Genomic DNA, 11,761 nt, shown 5'->3' with positions numbered 1-11,761 from the left:
GAGAGTGGGGAAAGATCGTCACCCCTGCACAGAGGTGTGGCAGGCACTGGGTGAGCCCTCTCCTGTCCTGTGCGATGGTGAGATTAGCGGGCCGGCCGATGTCTCGCGATTCTAAGGCAAGAATCAGCCTACCACTCCCCAGGTCATAGACAGCGTGTGTATAACGAGGGAGGGTAACATGGAATTTCTTGTAGATTTCCTACTTAAAGTCTTTATTTGTCCAGAAGTTGCCTTCTTCAGACATATGTGGGGAGTATGATTGACATAAAATAAAATTTGTGCATATTAAACGTACATATTTGAGTAATGTCAGAATATAAAGAAGTAAGGCCAACCCAAGGAATTCATGAGATTATGCTGTAGGCATAAATAATAATAAATAAATAAATAAATAAATAAAGAGACAGGCTGTTTTGAGCCAGAATTAAATGGCTTCTCGCCTGTGACTCTCCTCTGGCCGCCCCCATGCTGAGTCTGGGGACACCCGAGAGTCTGGACTTCTCGTGCTGACGTCGCCCTCGACTTCCTCTGTCTCCAGAGCTCTCCCAAGTTCTGCTCCTGGGACACAGGCATGCCACGACGTCATCTGGACTCCCCCTGGTGAGACACTCTACGTGTGCAGTCCTGTGTCTGCTCGCGGTTGGCCCTGACCCCAGCTCAACCGTGGCCACGATTTCAGGGGCAGGCTCTGGGGAGTAATGGATTACATGGCAAGGCTCCGTCGTGTGCCGACATGGATTTTTAGAAGAGTAGAGTCGGAATAAAAGGACGAACTTTTTAAACTATTGTTGAGACTCAGAGGCATCCTGAGAACATGACCTTGAAGCCCAGTTGGAGGAAGGCTGGGACAGCGGGGCAGAGTGTGGAGCTTGTGGGACCAGCCGCTTAAAGCTCTCGGCCTTCGGGCAAGCTATCTACCTTTCCAACCTCAATGTTTCTCCCTGTACATTGGGATTGATAAAGGTATCCGCCTCGTGACGTAAAGAGCCATAAGAATTGAGTTTATGAATGAGAGCTTTCTACTGGGTGGACTAGCGTCCCCACAAAATTCAGGCCCACCCAGAACCTGTGAATGCCACCAGGTTTAACACAAGGTCTGTGCTGATGCAACTGAGTTAAGATGAGGTCATGCTGAGGTAGGGTGGGCCCTGGTCCAACGCCTCGTGTCCTTATAAGAAGTGGGAGATTTAGAAGGAGGGTGGGGGAGAGGGCGAGGGAGGGGAGCCCCGCGACGGCAGAGGCGATGATTGACGTGATGGTGCTCCTACAATCCAAGCAGTGCCACGGGGTGCCGGCAAGCCCCGGAAGCCGGGAGAGGGCGCAGCCCAGATTCCCCATCGGAGCCTCTGAGAAGGACCAGTCCTGCTGGCTCCTGCATTTCGGACCTCAGCCTCCGGGACTGTGAGACAATGCATCCCTGTTGTTCTAAGCCACCTGGTTTGTGGCACTTTGGGGCAACAGCCACGGGAAGCTAATATGTGTGCTCATCACAGCGCCTGGATGTCTAGTAGACAGTGCGTGGCAGCTTCGTCTCGGCCAAAGAGACTGCCAGGTGCTCACGGAAGTGCGAGGTGGTAGACAAGTGTGCCCTCTTTTACCATTTCTCCCCTGTCCCAGCCTGTGGCTCCAGCCCCAATGGGACGTTTGTATCATCATCATCATCGTCATCATCATCATCTAGTATGGTGAAGCACTTTTCGCTTTACAAAGCTCTTTCCTACAGATTATTTCAGTTAACGCTCACAGTGACCCTATGAGGTAGATGACTTTAACCATTTTGGCACTTTGGCCAAGGAATCTTTTAGAGCTAATTGGCTAAAAGCAGCGTGGTATCCCAGATTAGACCCTGGAAGAGAAAATTACCATGTGCGGCGTGGTTTATATAATGCAGCGATAATTTCTTAAGTTTGACAAACGTCACATGTTTATGTAAGATGTCAATTTATGGAATCTGGGTAAAGGGTGTACAGAAACTCCGTGCTATCTTTGTGACTTTTCTTTAAATCTCAAATTACCCAAAATAAAAAATTAATTGTAAAAAAAGCTCATTGGAAATACTCTCCAGCCGATTTGAATATTTTGCCGGAGCGTCACTGAGAAACCCTGGCACATAAAAATATCTGACGTTTGGGGAGTTCTGACTGTGTTTACCTTTGCTTCCAAATTTTCCCTTTTAAAAATCCATAATTATTTTTTCCTATTATTTAAGCTCCACATGAAAAACTTAGAAGATGTGTAAAATTAAAAGGAGAAAAAGAGAAACAAACGCGGTCATGGTCTCGCCCCTGACAGACTCCCACCACGAGCGTTTTGGGGTACCTCCTTGCCATCTCTTTGGCTGGGCTGCACATATATGACCACCCCCGCCCCCGGGCCCGCCTGAGCAGCTGGCGGCTGCCGGAGAGAAGCTCACGTTCGCGCTCGTGGGCGGGAGTTGGAGGAGACTTTAAAATTCACAGCCGTGAATCGCAACGGGCACCCAACGCGTCCCAAGCTCATCACGTCTTCTCCCGACTGCAGACAGACAGACAGACACACACACACACACACACACACACACGCGCGCGCGTGCGCGAAACAGAGGCAGTGAACGGACCACTTTCATCTTCCTGTGCCCGACCCGCCAGCCCAGCCGCCCCTGCCCCGGGCCGTCTGCGTCCCGGCACATCCTGACCCTTCCTGAGCACCTGCTCGGGGACTTGCTGGTCCTCCATCCTGAACCATCGGCGTCTCCCTCTCTGCCTGCAACAGCACCAACAGGCCACCCCAGCTCTCATCCTGCTGGCAAAGGCCCCCCGGGGCCCCACTCCCGTCCCACCAGAATTCCTGGGGAGAATTAGCTGCAGCCTCTCCTTGTCTCCTCTTGGCCTGTTCCGGCGGGACTTCTGCTTTGGCGTCGGGGAGGCACATGCCTCTTGCTGGTGCGCCCGTCGACCTCCGTCCCGTGGAAACCAGCTCCTCTCCGTTTCCGCCCTCCCGAACCCCTGCCACACGGCGCACGGCTGGGGCCCGCATCCCTCTCCGCGGTTCCCACTCATCACGCGCACCTGGGCTTCCCTCTGTCTTCATCTCAGCTGATTCTTTACCAGGCCGCCGAATCTGGCCCTGCTTTCCTTCCCCACCTGCCGTCACGACTGTCCCCAAGGCCCGCCGCGCTCGAGCCGCACTGCCCTCTGTCCCCCCTCGATCGGGCCGCCCGCGTTCCCGCCTCGGGGCCTGCGCACTGGCCCTGGCCTGCCGCGCTCCTCGTGGTGGGTGGGGCTTTCCCCGACGGCCCCACCCCTCTCCCTCATCCTGCCTTAGCAGAGTCTGGCGTCCCCTTTCCTGTCTGTCCCCTCGTGTGTCACCACTGTGCGCCCGTTCCCAGCCCGACCCCCCTTATCTGTCTCGTACGTTTACGTTAATCACAAGTTCTCGCTCGTATAAATAACTCCTCAGTGACCGTCTTTACGTATAACCTTTTTATGTATTTCCGATTGTATCCTTAGGGAAGAGCTTCAGAAATGAACATGTTAACCAAAAGACTCTTTTGTCCTTGAGAAGATGACTGTTCTGTAGAGTTAAACCACTTTGTAATTGGCGGATCCTATAAGAGTTCATTATCAAAGGACCCAAACGTGGACGCAGGGTTATAATCGTGGAGGCCTCTCTGCTCAGCACTGTGGAAGGCGCTTTGGGTACGAATCGGGAAAGGAAGGAGTGACCCGTAAGGAGAACGTGGCTGAGGAAGAGGGCCGCCCATGACCCGGGCCCACCCTGGGCGTGGTGTGCGCTCGGGGGCCCGCGGGGGTCAGCAGTGAGGCCGGCAGAGCTGGGGAGCCTGCTCTGTTCTTCCGTAATGGATTTTCTGTAACGGTTTGTCTTGCGCATTGTAGTTTATAAGTCAGTTTCGCTCCCGTCACCGTGGGTGGTCCTCACTCCCACCCAGAGAAACGTTCGAAGGCGGGAACTAGCGTCCCCACTTGCAGACGGCGGAGGCTCAGAGCCCCTTGCCCAGGATCACACAGCTGGACCCCAAATGCGGAAGGGCTGACGAAAACCTGGAGCCCGTCCCTTCCCCGAGACCCGCCCCGCCCCCTGCCCACAGCCTACGCTCAGGGACACCCCCTGGGTGTTGAGGGCGTGCTCAACATGGGCTCGCATACGGTTCCGCAACGTGGCCCCCTCCAGCTCACATCAAGGGCACCTCGGAGACACAGGCCACTGTTCCCCAGGGAGGCCGAAGCTGCGGTTCGACCCAGGGCTGTGTGCGTGAGCACCGCAGTGACGCCGTGGACGGCCACAGCAAGCAGGCGCTCGGGTCGGGTCACGGCCCTGAGGATGCTTCCAACGGCGGTGCAGGCTCAGCCCACCGTGCAGGCAACTCTGCGCTTCAGCTAATCGTGTGTGTGTGTGTGCGTGCGTGTGTGTGCGTGTGTGCGTGTTGGGGGCGGGAGGCAGGCCAGAGTTTGGTGGAAAGTGCACAAATTCATAAAGTATTAAAGCTAGAACTGCTTAGGGATCATCTCGACCTCTCCAGTGTCTAGGTAAGGAAACCAAGGCCTGGACGAGTGAGTGCCCCAAGGCCACGCAGCAAGCTGCCGAGGGAGCCCGATGGCATTTTTCTTCATTGTAGCGTGATGCCTCTCATCAGCAGTGGATTATTTAAAAAATGGAGCGTTATTATTTTCAAGTACTGACAGTTACACTGAAAAAAAAAAATTACCTGTCCAAAGCTCTTTTGGGAAAGAACTGTAATGAACAGGTAAGTTATGTTTCATGGACAAATGGGCGTTTTTTCCCTGAGGGCACTCGAAGGTGATCTGCTGCGTTCTCCGACAGCGTCCTCTCCCCGTGCGTCCAGGACTGGACGGCGGTGGGCTTCAGCCCGGTTGTCACCAAGCTCGTCACAACCCCCCGTGGTGGGGTCTGGGGAGTGAGGGTCCGCCGCCCCGTGAACGAGCTGGGTGCCCCCGCTCAGGGGTGTGTGACGCGACAACCCTTCAGGGAAACCCGCGCCGCTTCCTGAGCAATCGGACAGGTGACCTGGGGAGGACGGGCGAGCAGGACGGGCCGATGGAACGGGAGGGAGTCAGGCTTTAAACAGTTTTCTGTGCTGATCAAACCGCCCCTGAGATTTTCACCCCGTCCGCACATTCCGTCCCCGGCATGGGGCGAGGAGGGGCGTGGGCGGCGGCAGGGCGGCAGCAATCATTTGTCTGCGGGGGAACATTCCAGAAGGTGGGGGCAGGTGTGTATGTGGAGACGACATCACGGCCCCCTCCCTGTCGCTCTGTGGCTCTGTTGCCGCCCTCTCCGACCGGCCCACCTGATTTGATCAGAGCGTCAGGATGGAGCTCCGTAGCTCCTTGCTAATCGTTCCCGTAAAAGTCCTTCGTAAGATACTCGCAGTGACGCCACCAGAATTAATTCCCCTCGGTGATGAGACGTCATGATTAAACGATCTTTTCTGTGACATCAAAGCAATCTTTTAACAGCAGATCAGACCCCTGTCTCATCAACCTTCTCGCGACAGGAAAGTCTTGAAGAAGACAACCATTCTTAACACGTCCTCTGCAAAAAGAGCGGCAGGTCATCTGGGAGTCTCCCGAAGGAAACAAGTTTATTTTAAATTTCCCTTCCCTGCTCCCAAATATCATGCTTGCTTCTAAGCGCACGGAGTTATTTTGTGCCCAGATTATTAAAATCATAATGAGATGAAGAGCGAGACTAACGCTCCAAGTCACTGGCACGGTGGGTAGGGTTTCGGCAATTTCTTTTTTGTCTTCCCTCCATTCAGTCTAAAACGACAGTCTTGATAATTCCTCTGTGACGTTCACCACCTTCTAAAACATGACGGCGACCATAATTCAAATCTACGGCTCTGTGTGTGTGTGTGTGTGCGCTTTAAAAAAAAAAAAGCTAGTAATGAAGTTGTAAATGCAGCATCATTTTCATTACCTATTCATTAAAGATATGACATGAAGACAGAGTTTCCATGGAGATGGCTATGTGGACTCTGAGCACATAATGAGACTTTCACTGTTTACGTGCAGCCCGGATCACCGGCGGGTGCGACTGTAGCGAGGGAGGGCAGTGCGGCGGGTCCGGCGGCGGGTCCGGCGGCGGGTCCGGCCGCAGGACCGACCGTGGGACCATGTGGGGACAGGAGCTGTCCCGTCGTCAGGGCCACGTGCTTCGAGAGGGAGCAAACGTACCCGCTGAGCTGCGCCTTCTCGACACGCTTAAACGGGGAATCACGTCAAATAAAAAGAGCCGAAATGGTTCCAAGGGACGTCCGGCGTGAGTCCCCTTCACAAAAAGAAAAATTTTTCTCTGCTGCTGGTCGGGCTGCGACAGGAAACCGCTTGGGTTCAAGTCCTGGTTTTCACTCTTATTGGCCGCAAGACCTGAGCCGTGCGCCGGGGCCTCTCTCTAAGCCGAAGCGTTCTCGCCTGTGAAATGGGACGATACAGGAGACTGCACTGGGCTGGGAAGGAGAGTCCTTGACGACTAAGGCGTGCTGCAGGTTTGGGAGCTATCGTGCACCTGATTCTCCAAGAGAATAACGATGTAGGTGAGGTTAAGAAGCATTTTTGCTGACTTCATGCTTTCTAAGGAAAAAGGCTGTGAAACACTCTTTAGCCTGGAGAAGGGGGGTTGAAGGCGCCGGAATCCCCTCTCCCAAGGTTGGAGGGTCATCCCATGGGCTCTTTCAGAGTCGAAGGTCACCCATGGAAGGTGCTCTCTGTCAGTGAAGAGGATGTGGTCGCCTGAGAGGGAACCCGTCACAGAGACGGAGCTGCCCGCGGTGCCCAGGCCGCCTCGTGAGGGAGAGGGGTGTGGGTCCCACAGAAGGTCCGAGGGCCATCTGGTTAACTATTTGCCAGAGCCATTCTGTAAGAAATTCCTCCCTCACAGTGGCCCCTCCTGCTCTAACATTTTAAGACCTAAATTAACCAACCAAACAATATTTGTTGAAAGCTTATATAATGTACTGCTGTTATAGGCAACATTTATTAATGAAAAGCAAAATAGATTCAGTCTTTCTTCAGAAGATAGATGACTGGTTTGTCAGTCTTTTTAAAATTTTTTTACTTGTTTTTTTTCTCTACAATTTATTTTTCCAGAAGATTCCCTTCACCCCACCTCCTCCTTCCTGGTAAATATCCCCCCACACATTCTCAAATCGGATGGTGGCAAAGAGTGTCATCTCCCTGAACACGGCTAGGCATGGCCACTGCATGTTCTCCTGGCTTCTCCGTGTCAAAGTTTAGAAGACAGGCTCAAATCCTGGAGTTCACAGAGCATAAAAGGAACTTAAGGGCACAGTATCTACCTGGTGCTTACAGGTACCATTTTTACCTGTTAGTCTCCTACAGCCCGTCGATAATCAGGTGAACTCTGACTTCATGAATAATTTGATTCCTCCTGTTTTCCCAGAGACCCATAAATTGTCATTATTTGGTATAATGTTGTAATCATTTTCATAGAAGGCGAGCTTTACAAATTTATGCCGCACATTTTGTACATGTTATTGCAAAATGCTTAAATGTTTGGGAGGCAAGCATTACTTAGGACCGATGGGGCAATTATTCTAAGCCCAAATTTTCAGCTCTGACCTCTGATTTACATTCGTATCTAACAGCAAAAGGTGACATTTTACAGAGTAGAAATACAGCGCGGTTCGCTCCTAAACTAAAAGCCTGTCTGAATCGGTCTCCCACCCACATTTTGCAGCCTAACCCATCAGAGAGGTTAGGGTCGTAGATGGTATCGATTGCTGGGGTTTTCACTTCGTACAGTTAAAATAACGCTGCTTTGTCTTTCACTTTGGCCAGACATTCTTTTTGGCAACATAACCAAGTAAAAAGCAGTCGTTGGGCCAGTTTCCTGTGAAAGTCGTCTTTCCCGAAGGCGGCCTATGCTGGGACCGCCGAATCTCAGGGCTTTGCACCTCAGCATCTGACACACACAGACAAGGCCAACATGGCAGATCGCTCAGCGTAAGGACGTCTCGCATATTTATGGAATGACACCTTTCTCCATCGAGATTCATGATCTAGATTTTCAACCTCACTTGGGACCTCGGCCATTGTCCTCCCAAGTGTCACATTAATATGGCCTCTCATTGTCCACATTCACAGAGCAGACCGAACAAGAGTCAGAGGCCTGCAAATACATAGTTAGAAGACCAGAAAAACAACTGGACCTTCCTCGCTCAGATTTCAAAGACGGCACAACAAAGAAACTATTTCATGTAGAAAACTTTAACACGATTTGGGTAGGTTTGTGAACAGCACTTCGATTCATGATTCAATATGTTTCTTAAAGGCTGAGTTTAACACTTGTGTTCCTCTAATCATTTAGCAAACTCGGTCAGTCTGTACTGTTACAACTGCGAATTTTAAAAACATTACTACCACGTTAGGTTGAGAGCTGAGAAACCGTTAGATATGTAAGAATTCTGTGATAAGCCTCAACTGTGAATTGGGTTACCTGTAGGATAGCACACATCGTGTCCATAACAAACCGTATCTCTTGTATAAAAGTTAGCAGTTATTGTGGTCTCAGGATTTGCAGCATGAGATGACTTTTTAATGCAAGTTGTAGCTTACACACTACTGCTGAGTTGCTGAGACTAGGAGATGAGTCTCATAACAGTTATTAGTAATTCATGGCAATTGTTTACCTTAAGAGTGGTCAGAGATTTAAAAAACAAAAAACTATCATTAGGGTGATTTTTTTCCTTTAAAAAAAATTCATTAAAACTCTTGAAATCATCCTGGTTAAAACAGGAGTTTGCAATTTTCCAAGTGCTTCATGCCTCGTGGAGGAGAACTTGTTATAGTAACAAAGTACGGGGATCTGTGTGGCTGTATCTGGGTGACGCTGCAGCCTCTTCGGAACCGCTACACATAGAACCAGCCGAATGTGAGGGACGCACAGCCTGAAGACTGGAGGCTATTGGGAAGTAGTGAAATCTCTTCTTTCCGTCCAGCATCCGAATGCCTTGATTATCACGAGAGTACTTAATTATCTAGTGAGCACATCTTCAGTGATGCACAGAGTTCTAAAGAGGGACCAGCGCAAATTTCCGATTTGATTTTTTTTTCTCGGTTTCCACCTCCCCCCCACACCCTGCCAAGAGGCTGAAATGAAGTGCCTTCCACTATCCTGTAATATATTCTTGGATCAGGATGGTCAAGAAATGATAATACTGAAGGTTAAGAAATAGTTTAGGAAGAGGATACTCTTTGCTGATCACTTGGGGAAAAAAATGAAACAAAAAAATAGCTTGGTAAATGTGAGCCACCTGGATAGTTGGATTTAAAAGCTTCTTCCTTCCAAATTAACCAGATGACTTCTTGTTTATTAAAACAATTCCCACTTTGCTACCATTTGCCTGGACCCATCTTGGTGTAATGCATCCTCTATTCTGAGTTGACTCATCTCAGCCTAATTCCACTGCATTTAAAAACAGCAGCAGCAAGACCTAACTGTTGGCTCTTTACAAGAGTTCCACCTTATACACAAAGGCTACAAAGGCATCACTAGGTTAAAAGTAAAAGAATCGAAAAAGATACACCAAAATCTTAACTATATATTACACATTACAGGAAAACTGCTATGGCTCTATTAGTATCAGACATAGAATGAAAGACAAGGGGTACTTACTACAAGAGGTCGAGGAGACTTCTCATGATAAAACGGTCCACCGACCAGGAAGACATAACAATCCTCAACGTGTTTGCATCCTTCGCAGAGCATAAGAACTCATTTAAAAAATGAAGTACTGTAGGGAGAAGGAAAAAAAATGTATTGTTAATGATTTTAAAAATCCACTTCTCAGTACTTGGTGCCCTAGCAGACAAAAAGTCAGACAAATAGAGAACAGCATTATTAACAAACTTAACGTAAAGGATATGTATGACAAACTTCAACGACCTCAAAATACAAGTGGACAAGGGACATTCATCAAAACGAATCTTGCTACATTTGAAGTTACACGTAGTATGTTTTCTTACCATTATAGAATTATATTAGAAACCAACATAAATGATATCTTTAAGATTTTTAAGTAGTTTTAAATTAAAACACTTTGATTCATGAGGCAAAAATAATAACAGGAGAAATTAGAAAATATTTCAAACTAAATGATAGTGAAAATGCAACATATCAAAATTCGAGGTTAAAGTTAAAGCAGTGGTTAGAGGAAAATGTATAACTTTAAATGCTTGTTTTAAAAGGGAATAATATTCTAACCTTAACAATCTACATTTCTCTTTCAAGAGTATAGAAAATGAAATAGAAATTAAACACAAAACAAATAGAAATTATGAATAAAATGTTTTTCCTACAACTAGTAGAAAAAAAATAATGAAGTCAAAAGCTAGTTCTTTGAAAATATTAATAAAATAGTAAAATGATAAAAACTCTAGATGTATTGATCAATTAAAAAGAGTGGAAACATACTATCAATATAGGAATGAAAAAGATAATTAGAGATCCTATACATACCAAAAAGATAATAAGGAAATATGAACAGTTTAAACCAATAATTTTGAAAATTTAGATAAAATAGACAAACCCTTGAAAGACAAAAATTATGAAAACTATAACAAGAAAAAATAGAAAATCTGCACACCCCTACATATATTTTTTAAATTAAATTTGTAATCAAAAGTCATTCCACAAACACAACTGTAGGTTTAGATAACTTAACTGGTGACTTTTATCCTTTTATGAAAAGAATAATACCAATTTTACACAAAGAAAACAGAGAAAGAAGTAATAGTTCCCAACTCATTATATGAGGCTAGAATTACACTGGTATCAAAACCAGGCAAAAACATTTATAAAAAAAGAAAGTATAGTATATTTCACAAATCTAGATGCAAAATTCCTGACAAAATACTAATAAATTAAACCCAGCAATATTCAAATAATAAGCCAATAGTTAATAAACTAACCAAGGGTTTATTTCAAGAATGCAAGGTTGATATACTACTCAAAAATCAATATATTCACCATATCAAATCAAATAAGGAAGAAAACTATATAATTACTTCAATACATTTAGAAAAATAATTGATTAAAGGACTAAAAAGAGTTCAGCAAGGTTACTAGATTAGGAGACATCGACAATAACCAACTGAAATATTACTTAAAAAATAAGATACAATTTGCAATAGCAAAAAAAAAAAAACATTATATATCTAAAGAATTAACAAAGACTACACAGGGGTTTTATGGAGAAAACGTTAAAGCTCCAATAAAGTATGTAGTGCATGAATTGCATAAATGGAGTGACTGTCACGCTCTCACACAGGATGATTTAATATTATAACGATGTCACCCATTCCCAAATTACTGTATAAATTCAGAGTAATCCCAGTCAGACTTCCCCCTGGCAGTTTTTAGAAGGAGCTCAACACACTTACTCTGATATGCAAGTGGGGTGAAAACCCACGATTACCTAAATTAACCCTAAAAAAGCAGGTTTAGCATTCATTCGAACCTACCACAAAGAAATAGGGTTAGGAAAACTTGCTCACTATATATGAAAGAAAAAAAAAAATCAGATTCCTACCTCTTTGAATGTGGATTCAGAAGTAAACTCCAAATGAATTAAAACCTAATTGCGAAATATTAAATTATAAAGTTCATGCGAGAAGATATAGGGGAGAGAGTATTTACAATCTAGGAGAAGGGAATGACTCTCTAAATGAAGCTTCCGTAGCACAAATCATAAAGCATAAGATGGATGAATCTAATTACA

The sequence above is a fragment of the Rousettus aegyptiacus genome, unplaced genomic scaffold (assembly GCF_014176215.1).
Source record: "Rousettus aegyptiacus isolate mRouAeg1 unplaced genomic scaffold, mRouAeg1.p scaffold_m13_p_6, whole genome shotgun sequence".
Classification (NCBI taxonomy): Eukaryota; Metazoa; Chordata; class Mammalia; order Chiroptera; family Pteropodidae; genus Rousettus; species Rousettus aegyptiacus.
This window is presented reverse-complemented; position numbering follows the sequence as displayed.